The following is an 11,864-nucleotide window of genomic DNA, read 5'->3' as shown; positions in this document are numbered from 1 at the left end:
TTGTATTTCTACAATAATTATCCCTATTAATACTGTAAGGAAATTGAACACATTTTACTGGAAAGCTTCTAATTAATTCAATATTTTCAAACCTTACGGGGACATTTCAAGGATAGAGAAGTCAATGCCTCATTCTTGCACTGCATTAATACACACTTGAATGTGCGTACTCAACTAAAAATGTTTGCAATGAGAGAATATATATATTTTTTAAATTAATTCAGGCATGCTCTATCATTGTGGGATATTTCTTGGAATGACTTTTTCCGTTATTGGAAACCAGGTCACTGTTTAGTCCCCAAGCTACTAACTATTGTTAATAGAAATATCTGTTGAATTGTGTAGGCGAAGTCATTTCAAGGTGGATCACTGCAGCAAGGGCCATGTGCCATTGGGGGAATTTGGTCACAATGACCCAAATATGATGATGGGCCCTCATTCATACAAATAGAGCTGATCTAGGTTGGCAGTGAGGTTCCACGTGAGTTTACAGGAGGACCTGCCTCTGAATTGTCTACTGCATACTGTACCCTCAGCTCTGCTCTCCATTCATGTGAAAAGATAGAAGAGTAGTGAGCAAACTTGGTTGTTCCACACATAGAATTCAAATTACTGGACCCATTCAAGTGAAGTTGTTCCCACATACAACTACACTGTTGTGCTTGTTAGGTCATCATAAATACACAACTATTAGGTAAGCATGAATATTCAAGCAACATTCTGGCCATAGAATTAGAATTACTAGAACGGACAATCCCATTCCACTCTGCACTCTGTGATGGGTGGACCAGCGGCCATATTGAATACTTATATTTCTGTTATTTTGTTACGATCGCATTTGGATTCTCTGACGTTAAGTTTGATAAATAAAATGACAAAATTCCTAATATATATTTTCATATTAACTTGAAAATCATAAGAAACTCAAGACATAAGCTAATTACTCAATCTGCATGCTTGGAGACCACAATAAAAAGCACACAGGGTCAAGATTAATTGTTCATCAGAAGAGTTGGATTAAATATTTACTCTTATAGCATTACGGCGGGATAGTTTTATGTAACGGCTCCTAAACACTGTTCATTCCATTAGTCCAGGTCACCAACTAAGCTTCGCTTTCTCACGGCTCTAAACCCATCTCAAAGACAAACATCTTTCATGAGAGACACAGACACACAGACAGCCTGGTATAGCCTCGTCTGCTCCATACAGTTCAGTTTCACAATGCCCTCTCCTCTCCCATAGCAACCATTCCCCCAGCCATTTTACCATACAGACTCAAACTGTAGCTCTACGTCCCAAATGGCACCTGATTCTCTATATAGTGCACTACTAGTCCTATGGGCGCTTTTCAAAAGTAGTGCACTATATGGGGAATAGGGTGCCATTTTGGAAGTACATATAAAGGTCTACAGTGTACATTTCGGAGAGTTTTACACTCACCCCGGCCCCCCCTTAATCTCAGGCATGTAAACAATTAGAGTGCTCTCTCTCAGGATGAAAGAGAAGGGGCTCCAACTGTAAACCAATGCAGACATTTGCTAAAGCGAATAAAGATAAGGCGCGCTGCAAATCAGCCGTGGTACTTTTTTACCCTCCTGAACAGGGCCCTTTCACTTACCCTGTTTAACTAAACACACTGAGCTAGCCCTCTGTTTATATCTGTGTCACTCCCAGACATATAATCCACTAAACTATTCATGACAGATTGTCCTGTGTGTGTGTGTGTGTGTGTGTGTGTGTGTGTGTGTGTGTGTGTGTGTGTGTGTGTGTGTGTGTGTGTGTGTGTGTGTGTGTGTGTGTGTGTGTGTGTGTGTGTGTGTGTGTGTGTGTGTGTGTGTGTGTGTGTGTGTGTGTGTGTGTGTGTGTGTGTGTGTGTGTACCCTGGGTGCAGTAGGGAGGCTATTCTCAGTGGTGAGTCTGATATGCTGGGAGCTGGCCAAACTCAATTAGCAACTGTTGCTTTTAGGCAACTCCTGATTTTTTTATAAGGAGCAATACCATGACAGTAAATGGAGGGGAAAGCATGCAATGTACTGTATCTATATCTCAGTACATTTGGTGTGTGTGTGTGTCTTTGCCTGTGTCTGTCTGTGTATCTGTGTCTGTGTTTTTGCCTCCCAGTATGAAATATAGACATGATGCATGTTATTGAGACAGCTGCCATAAATTCAAACCTGACCTGCCATTTTGTGAAGAAGCCAGTCTCATGCATCTGGTGTTGTGTTGCAGAGGAGGGGGGGGGGGGGGGTCTGACTGTGCATCAGTACATTGCATCTTTGTTGTTGTATGTTTGTCTCTGGCAGGTACAACTCAGCTATGTCAGTAGAATCACATCACGTAGCCTTGGGCTTAGGGGCGGCAGGGTAGCCTAGTGGTTAGAGTGTTGTAACCGGAAGGTTGCAAGTTCAAACCCCCGAGCTGACAAGGTACAAATCTGTCATTCTGCCCCTGAACAGGCAGTTAACCCACTGTTCCTAGGCTGTCAATGAAAATAAGAATTTGTTCTTAACTGACTTGCCTAGTTCAATAAAGGTTTTTTAAAAAGGCCCGCCGTTAGTGCAAATAGTTATGAATGTGAAACTGACCTATCACAACAAAAATGTAATGGTACCAAAGTAGTAAGTGAGTATGGTGCTGTAAAATCTCTCACCTGGAAAACAGCTCTCTAATGTTGGATTCCCTCTGCAAAATTAGGCCTGTTTATTATTGGCTACAAATGTCAGTATCCTACCTAACAGAACATCTCAGGATGTAATGTTTAGAACAAATAAAAAATATAATATGAATTATAGTCCACATTTTAGCGACATCCCACATCATTGTTCGAGGGCTTTGTATTTTGGTATTTCTTATATTAATGTAAATGAAAAGGACATTATTTAGACTCCCATATGTAGATAACATTATTTGTTTGTCATTTGTGATCATATAATTCTAAAAGCATATTCTAAAATCATTATCTGGCAATCGGCCTGTATAAAAAAATATATGAATAAGATTAATAGTATTTGCATTATCATTTTTAATGGTTAATGATACTAATAATAATATTTGTAACATTATTTAAGGATAATAACTCTAATAAGAAGAGAGTCTTTTTAATCTTAAACAGAACAGATAGAATTGTTGTTTGTTTAATGTTCTATGTTAAAGCGTGAATCCATAGTTGCTACATCAATTTTGGACTTAATACACCCATTGATTCTTGAAGGATATAACTTACAAATGCCTCATGAGCTTAGTTCAACTGTCTTACCCCATCAGAACCTAAAATAAAAAGTTTTTTTACTCCAATGTTTCTAAACAATGTAAATGTTAACAAACACTGTATAGCCTCAAAACAAGGTTAAAACTATCATTTTAATACAATGGATTGCATCCATAGTTCTCATGACTTTAATGTCAATAAACTCTGAATACCTTCACAGGGCCCTGAAACATACATCAGACTGGTATTTTGGTGTTTAATATGACATTTCATGTCGTTTCTACACAGCATATAGGCTACTATCCATAAAGAAAAGTACAATCTCAGACAAGGGCTCCTGGCATTTTTTTTTTAATTTAGTAAATATCTGTTCTTAACTTGTTGTGATTTTCGTCATATTTACAGTAACCTAAAAATCATATTGTGAAAATAATTATTATTTAGCATATAGTATAGTTATAGGTGAAATGTATAGAAATTGTGACTTTCAAATGTGACTATAGGCTACATGTTCATATCAGTTAAAATGTCATTTTTTATAGACCGTGTGACCATATACTGTTATTCATCTCCATAATATTATACCGCAACATACAACAACGGTTTACTGCTTTAGCTTTTATTGTTGAAATAGGCTACAGACACAGCGTTGTCACGTTCAACATCACTATCAAGGCAGTCAAATAACGCGTGAAAAAAAGAAAGTAGAAAGTACATCCTAACACTAATCGCATTAAAGAAGCTGAGCCTATCCAACTACGCCGTTTTCAGATTGACTCTACTATGCCTGAGCTTGTTTACAAAGCATGTAGACAGGCAGATTACACTGAAGATAGGCAATAACATTATTATATTACCTCATGAAATATTAAAAGCTTGAATCCATTTATTTTCCAAATGGTAATTTTCTGTCTTCACGAAGGAAATATCAGAAAGTTACGTTCCATTGAGACGTAGTTAGGGCAAGTCGTCCAGCATCTCATCTTAATAGACTTGCTTATCTTTCTCCGGTATAACGGTTCTCGAGTAAACTCCCGGTCACGCGTGAGCGCCCGTGTTAACCCTGCCTTGATGTGATTCAACAGCTCGTGAACTGAACTGTAGCCTGCTCTGCGCGTTAGCAGTGCGGTTTGAGCGTTAGAGAGAACGAACTTGATGCGTGATTTTTTCTTGGAAACACAAAAAAGAATTTGCTCAACCCCTTGAATTGTTAAAACACCGGGACGAGTGAATTATTTGGCTCGTTCCACCCCTCTCCCTCCCTCTCACCGTCGCAGACCTGACGTCGCTCCCCTACCAACGAGAATAGTTTACAGCGCGATGCACTGCTCCTCTGGAGCCAGAATCTCTCCACCAACGACTATTGGACTAATAATCGTGGTGTATGACATGAATACAACCTCATCTCCTTCGCCATCCCACTGTCTATTGGTTACATCTTTAAAAATACTAACCCCATGCTACGTGTTGCCTATAAATTGAAATAGCTGCAGAGTTTGATAGGGCCTATAGGCTATTTATATGCTTAAAATAGTACACATATAGGCTTCATAAATAAACTATTCTGAGAATAATACATATTTTACCCGATAGACCTTTGCTACTAGATATTACTTTTTCAACCAACTCAGAATAGCACAACTTGATCATTGAAGCATCTGCTCTGACTCTTTGTCAATCAGGTGTCACTGTGAAAACAGACATGTGAGGAACTGGGTTACCTGTGAGGTGAACCATGTCCAAATCGGGATTGTTGGGTTCTTAATGAGGCTCCTCTGTTCCAGGGCCACAATGAAGACGAGTGGACTAGCCTATAGCCTACCCATCGTCTGGTTCAGTTAGGCTATAGATTTTATTTCTTTATCGTTATTTCTGCAGGCCATGTTTTCCTTTCAAAACAGCAAATGACCTCTGAGGACAACAGTGAAGACGAGTGGACTAGCCTATAGCATACCCATTCAGTTATAGATGGTATTTCTGGACCGTTATTTCGCACACCATGTTTCCATTCAAAACAGCAATAGCCGTCAAAGAATGATGCTAAAACGCTCATACATTTTAAGGTGAAATATGGTTGTGGTTTTGGAGTAAATGGGTCGAAGCACGAGGCTGAAAGACCAATAAATCAACAATAGAAGTTGGCGGGTCGGGTTGGTCGGTGAGAGTTTGACTTATATTTACTGGTGACATGACCAAATGAACGAGAACAGCCTAAATGTCCTTCCCGCGACCGTTTGTCATTTCCCCCAATGCGTTTTCAACCCTTTCAATATTTCTCTGCCAAAATATGACTGGTGAGGAGGCATCGAATGATCAAACGACAGTGGTCCTTGTTTGAGTCTGTTGAATGTTTGGACATGGTTGATGCATTTTATCAGTTAATGGCAGGTTTTAGAGACTTATTGATGATTTGTTGGCTCATAACAGATTTTCATATGCATTCTAATTAACAAATGGCTTGATTTTGGTATCATTTTGAGCACAATAAATTGCATCTAGGCTGACTGTATTTGTCAGTTTGTTGAAATCATAGGCTGAAATTTAATACACTAGTTGCCTTTAATTTATTTACTTTGTCAATGGGGTGATTTTCGTTTTTTGTTCGTCCATTTAACTGTACGAATAATAGTTGTAATATTTCTTTATTGTGAACATAGCCTACTACAATTACTAATAGCTTACTAATAGGGTAATTATCATAGGCTAATATAATTGAACGCACACATGCATTTTTTCGATAGGCCTGTCATCATTATTTTATGACTCATCAATATAATTAATATTAACGTTTTTTGTCAGGGAACAAACATACATAATAGTCCGTTTTCTATGGTCTTCCATCTCATATGCTATGTCAACCAATTTGCTGAATGGGACAGTAATCTTTCCTTGGTTATGTGGCGCCAAAAGGCCAAAGCCTCTTGAGTTCACGTGAAGGCCTTTTGTTCTATATTGCACATACAGTCCATCCAAGATCGAACGCAGTCCTCCAAACATCAGTCATTTGCGCGGGAAGAACATATTTAGGAAAACATGTAAATATTGACCTTAAATTCATTGCATCATATAAACACAACGCCAGGCTGTGTTAACTCATAGGCTATGCTAAGTTTACACAAAAGCCTCGTAAATATATATTTACCTACCTCATGAAAGTGAAAAAGCAATGGTATGACCAACAACAAATATGCTAAATGTAAAATGACCAAAGGCACATACTCAATTCTGTGTAACTGGCACTCACAAACATAACACGTGATGTAAAAGTAGCCGTTCTTACCTCCACGTTATTGCTCTGCCCTTCACACGAACTTGACCTCTGCTCTGTACTCCCCTTTAGCTGTGCTTTTCTTCAGGAAATCTTAGTCCCACAAGGACAAACCTCATTCGCCGTGGTATAGAAGATGCTTCTGTTATAAAATGGTTGATTTTTTTTATAGGAGCTGAATTGAGTTGGGTTTCTGAAGGAGTTTAAATTTGACTCACTCCCACCGTCACGTGGTGTAGAAATTAGGAACAGGAGTCCAGTGGAGTTGTGGTGGGCTCGTGCAGGGCTGGGTGTTGCTGGGGGGACAACGTTCAAGCATCCTTAAAAACTCCCATATTATATACGTCGATTCCTTGGGGTTTTGGTCTCTGGCCCGAAACTTATAGTGTTTGTTGGTTTAGAAGTTATACTATATTGATGTTTATGAGAAATACTAGGCAAAAAGATATAGACATTTCCTTTTATTCACGTGTCAATAGGTTACCTATGACTTTGATGGGTCCATTAGTAATCCTTGCTAATGTCATAATTTTGGTTTGAATAATGACAACATCAGTTGCCAAAACATTAATTCCAATACATACATCAGCTTGTTTTCACAAGTCGTATTTGTATAGTCTATTTTGAACCATTTTAATTCGTTATTTCGATATCAAATTAAACCAGAAACGTTAAGAAAAAGACATGTATGATGAATGAACATGTCATTGACCTTTGGCCCTGAGTAGACAAGCACGAAGTGCAGTAGTTGCAAAAAAATTCAGGATGTGAGTATGACATTTCTATGAGCGTCCTTAGAATATAATAGTTTGCTTCATGGAGGTATACCACTATTTTACCTACACATTGTTATTTATTTATAGCAGAAAAACCTAGGCTTCATTCAAATATCAGTGAAATAAAAAAAATTAAAGGTTACCTGACATTTTGACTTCTAAACCCTACGTTTTTTTGTAGGATATGTATTTTTTTCTTCGATTTTCAGCAATTAGAATAGCAGATGTTTTAGTGATTATCGTGATTGGATGGATATACACTAACTGTATATGGTATTGTTGGTTGATGCCTATTCAGAACCAGTTACGCATCTCTAACGAATTTGACATTACCAATGCAGTACATAACAATGGTATATTTTCATATATGTGCCAATTTTACCCTAAACTCTTTGATGTTCCTAACATTTATACAATGTTGAGTGTACATGTTCCCTCCATCTATTCCATCTGACTGTATGGAAGTAGACGGAGCTCTGTAATGAGTTGTTTACACTAATTTAGTTGACCTTTGCCCTCTCTGATATACTTCCATACAGACATTGTATTATTTAGAGGTTTGACACCACTCAGCCTCTTATGGTTTCAGAATAGTTTTTATGTTTTGTGACATGGACTTAAATTGGGGTGTGAGGTTAAAATAGGACACTGCATATATAGCTGGAGTTGTGTCTTTGTGATATTGTATAACTAGGGTGAGCGTTGATGTCACAGCATACAGAGTAGTCCACTGGCTGATTTATGTCGGACGGAGTCAGGGTTTTTCTTTCCTTGGGAAAACATTTTCCCGTGTAATTGGCAGTGGGTGAGAGAGAAAGGGGTCTCGGCTAATAAACAACGAAAGAGGAGGGGACATGCTCTCTCCCTCTCTCATTGCTGTCTTCTTTCTCTTTATAGCCACACTCCGTAAGGTGTGCATGTGTCATGTTTTTCTAAATCAAGGATTACATCATTAATTAGTTGAAATCATCTTACAGACTGTTCAATCTTGCAGCCTGTGCCTCTCGTTGCTAATTTGTGTGCAGTCAAAATGGCGGAGATAGAGTGGTGGATTTGTTCATATTACTACTACAGTCCTCAGATGCCTATTAGTTTTAGTTTAGCAGTTAGCACAGTGCTAGCTAGCACACAGAGGCTATTTCCCCCACTTACCCTGATATACTGTATGTGTGCCCATCACCCACCATTACTCAGATTCCAATTGGACTGATCCTTTCCCCTCCACTGGCCAGTCTGGGGGATAGAGAGCCGGTCGGACCAGCTGGATCTACAGGGAGAGAATGGTCACTTACACTTCCTGTGTGAGCAGCCAGTCAGAACCAGGGGTTTGCCTAAATTTGCCACCCATGGTTCTGTTTGGCTGCTCACACAGGAAGTGAAAGTGACTATTTTCTCTCTATAGATCCGTCTCTCTTTTCCCCAGGCTCCACTCTATGGCCATGGTGCATCATGGGAAACCGGAAGTGGCCAGCACACTGCCCAAACATGGGGCAGATTAACTGTAGAGGGGGCTAATGTTACGCCCCTGTTACATCACGTTAACTTTAAATGTTCATCGTTAAATGTTAAGGATGTTACAGAGACACACACACCATGTCCCAATTGTCACAGCTCAAGTGTCCCTTGACTGTTCAGTTTGGTAAACCTTCAATAATGGATTGTGGGTGCAGTTACAATAGGTAATGTACCAACTAGTATCAAATGGTATTATTCATATAATCAATATCTTCTGATTTAAGATTACTTATTATTTTTAATTGTATTTATAACCCTAATCCTTCTTGGTGCTCTAGGAGATGTTTCAATCTGAGGGGGCTGGTGGGAGGAGCTATAGGAGGACCTGCTCATTGTAATGGCTGGAATGGAATAAATGTGGTTTCCATATGTTTTACGCTACTGCTACTCTCTGTTCATCATATATGCATAGTCACTTTAACCTTATCTACATGTACATACTACCTCAATCAGCCTGACTAACCGGTGTCTGTATGTAGCCTCGCTACTTTTATTGCCTCGCTACTGTATATAGCCTGTCTTTTTACTGTTGTTTTATTTCTTTAGCTACCTAATGTTCACCTAATACCTTTTTTGCACTATTGGTTAGAGCCTGTAAGTAAGCATTTCACTGTAAGGTCGACATCTGTTGTATTCGGCGCACGTGACAAATGCACTTTGATTTGTTTTGATTTGATACTGTTCCATTTAATCCATTCCAGTCTTTACAATGAGCCTTCCTCCTATAGCTCCTCTCACCAGCCTCCTCTGGTTTCAGTCCAACCACAAGCAGGCTGGTCTACCCTGAAACAACAACCTCAAAATAAGCTTTAACCCTACTATTTTTTTCAAAGAAGACTTCAAAATATTTTTGTTTATTTCCATTTTAAGTGACACACACTATTAGGTTGTTTGAATGTCAAAAATCAAGTATCCTTAATTTGGGAGGTAAAGTTGAGTCCAAATAAATGTGTGGTTGGATTAAAACAAGCATAAATTCCCAAAGGCCAATTAATGTAGAAGTTGTGCTTTGTTGAAAAACATTTTAAATGCAGTCAAAGGTTATCACAGATAATGAGGTTGACAATTATAAGAAGTTAACTTTCTGGTGAACATTAGCCCAAATATTGAATATGAAGTGCAGATGATTATACTGTATGACAGTCTTTCCCAACTGGTGACCCACAGGTAGAATTTGGCCAGCGGGTGGTTTTATTTGGCCACACAATTTTTCAGAAAATTTTATTTTTGGAGGGTGGAGGGGGGGGGGGTACCCACCAGGGGTAAAATACAGTACATTCGGAAAGTACTCAGACAGTCACACCCTGATCTGTTTCACCTGTCATTGTTAATGTCTCCACCCCCCTCCAGGTATCGTTTGTTTTCCCCCAGTGTATTTATCCCTGTGTTTCCTTTCTCTCTGTGCCAGTTTGTTCTCTGACAGAACGACCAAGGGTTTAAGGCTACTATGGAGCTAATTAAGGAGTTAACTCATAGGCTGTCTGCCATCCCTGAGAGACCCCAACCTCCCAGTGCATTTTTTACTTTTAGTGGTGAGTTGGTACAGCCTACCCCGGTTCCCCGAGAACCCCGCTTACCTCCTCCGGAGCGATATTCTGGAGATTCTGGTACCTGTCGGGGCTTTCTTTCTCAGTGCTCACTTATTTTTGAGCTAGCTGCTCGGGAATTGCCGGTAGATCTCGACTCCCTCATCGCCCTAACCATTAAGATTTATGGACGCTTAAGGGAATGCAGGAGTGAGAGGTCTGGCCTCGGGCACACTGGTGGGGCAGGACATTACACAGCTACCTGCCCTGTTAGGAAACCCTTGTCTCTGGTGGGTACTTTGATCAGTCATACTGGGAGTTCCCTAATTCCCATCATCCTCACACCTTTCTTTGTGCTTGTGCTGTGGGGAGACCAATCTAAGTCTCTCCGAGTGCTTATTGACTCTGGGGCGGATGAAAGTTTTATGGGATGCTACTATTGCTTCTGATCTAGGTATACCCATTCAACCTCTCTCGGTTCCCATGGATGCCAGGGCACTGGATGGCCGCTCAATAGGTGGAGTCACCCATTGTACTGTGCCCATTCAAATACGGATTTCCGGTAACCACAGTGAGACCATACAGTTCCTCCTCATTGCATCTCCCCATGTTCCTGTTGCCTTGGGGTTTTCCTGGCTCCAAAACATAACCCTGTTATTGACTGGACCATGAGGTCCATCATGGGTTGGAGCCCATTTTGCCATTCCCACTGTCTTCAAGCAGCACAGCCTTCCCCCAGATGTCTTCCTCAGGACGTCAGCAAGGATTTGGATGTTTGTCATTCCCCCTGAGTACCATGACCTACTTGATGTTTTCAGTAAGGCACATGCAACTTCCCTACCCCCGCACAGTCCTTATGATTGTGCCATTGATCTTCTCCCAGGCACCACACCACCTCGGGGTCGGCTATATTCTCTATCCGGGCCGGAGACCAAGGCCATGGAGGAGTACATAGAGGAGTTTCTGGCTACTGGGGCCGTCCATCCGTCTGCATCTCCTGTCGGCGCAGGGTTTTTCTTTGTGGAGAAGAAGGACAAGACCCTGCATCCATGCATTGACTACCGGGGACTGAATGCCATTAACATAAAACATCATTACCCCTTACCACTCCTCTCCTCTGCTTTTGAACCTGGCCAGGTGTAACAGTATAACTTTAGACCGTCCCCTCGCGCGAACCAGAGACCCTCTGCACACATCAACAACAGTCACCCACGAAGCATCATTACCCATCATTACGCGAACACTGCTAACTAGCTAGCCATTTCACATCCGTTACACAGGGGCCACCATTTTTCTAAGTTGGACCTTCGGAATGCCTACCACCTGGTTCGGATACGTGAAGGGGATGAGTGGAAGACAGCCTTCAACACAGCCAGAGGACATTATGAGTATCAGGTCATGCCGTTTGTACTCACCTACGCCCCTGCTGTATTTCAGGCTTTGGTAAACAATGTGCTCCGGGACATGCTCAACCGTTTTGTGTTCATCTACCTTGATGACATCCTGTAGCAGGAGGTCAGCGTACCTTCGGCCCAGATGTTTGACCGCCGCTGTCGACGTACCGAGAG

The sequence above is a fragment of the Oncorhynchus kisutch genome, linkage group LG18 (assembly GCF_002021735.2).
Source record: "Oncorhynchus kisutch isolate 150728-3 linkage group LG18, Okis_V2, whole genome shotgun sequence".
NCBI lineage: Eukaryota > Metazoa > Chordata > Actinopteri > Salmoniformes > Salmonidae > Oncorhynchus > Oncorhynchus kisutch.
Note: the sequence above shows the minus strand (reverse complement) of the source record.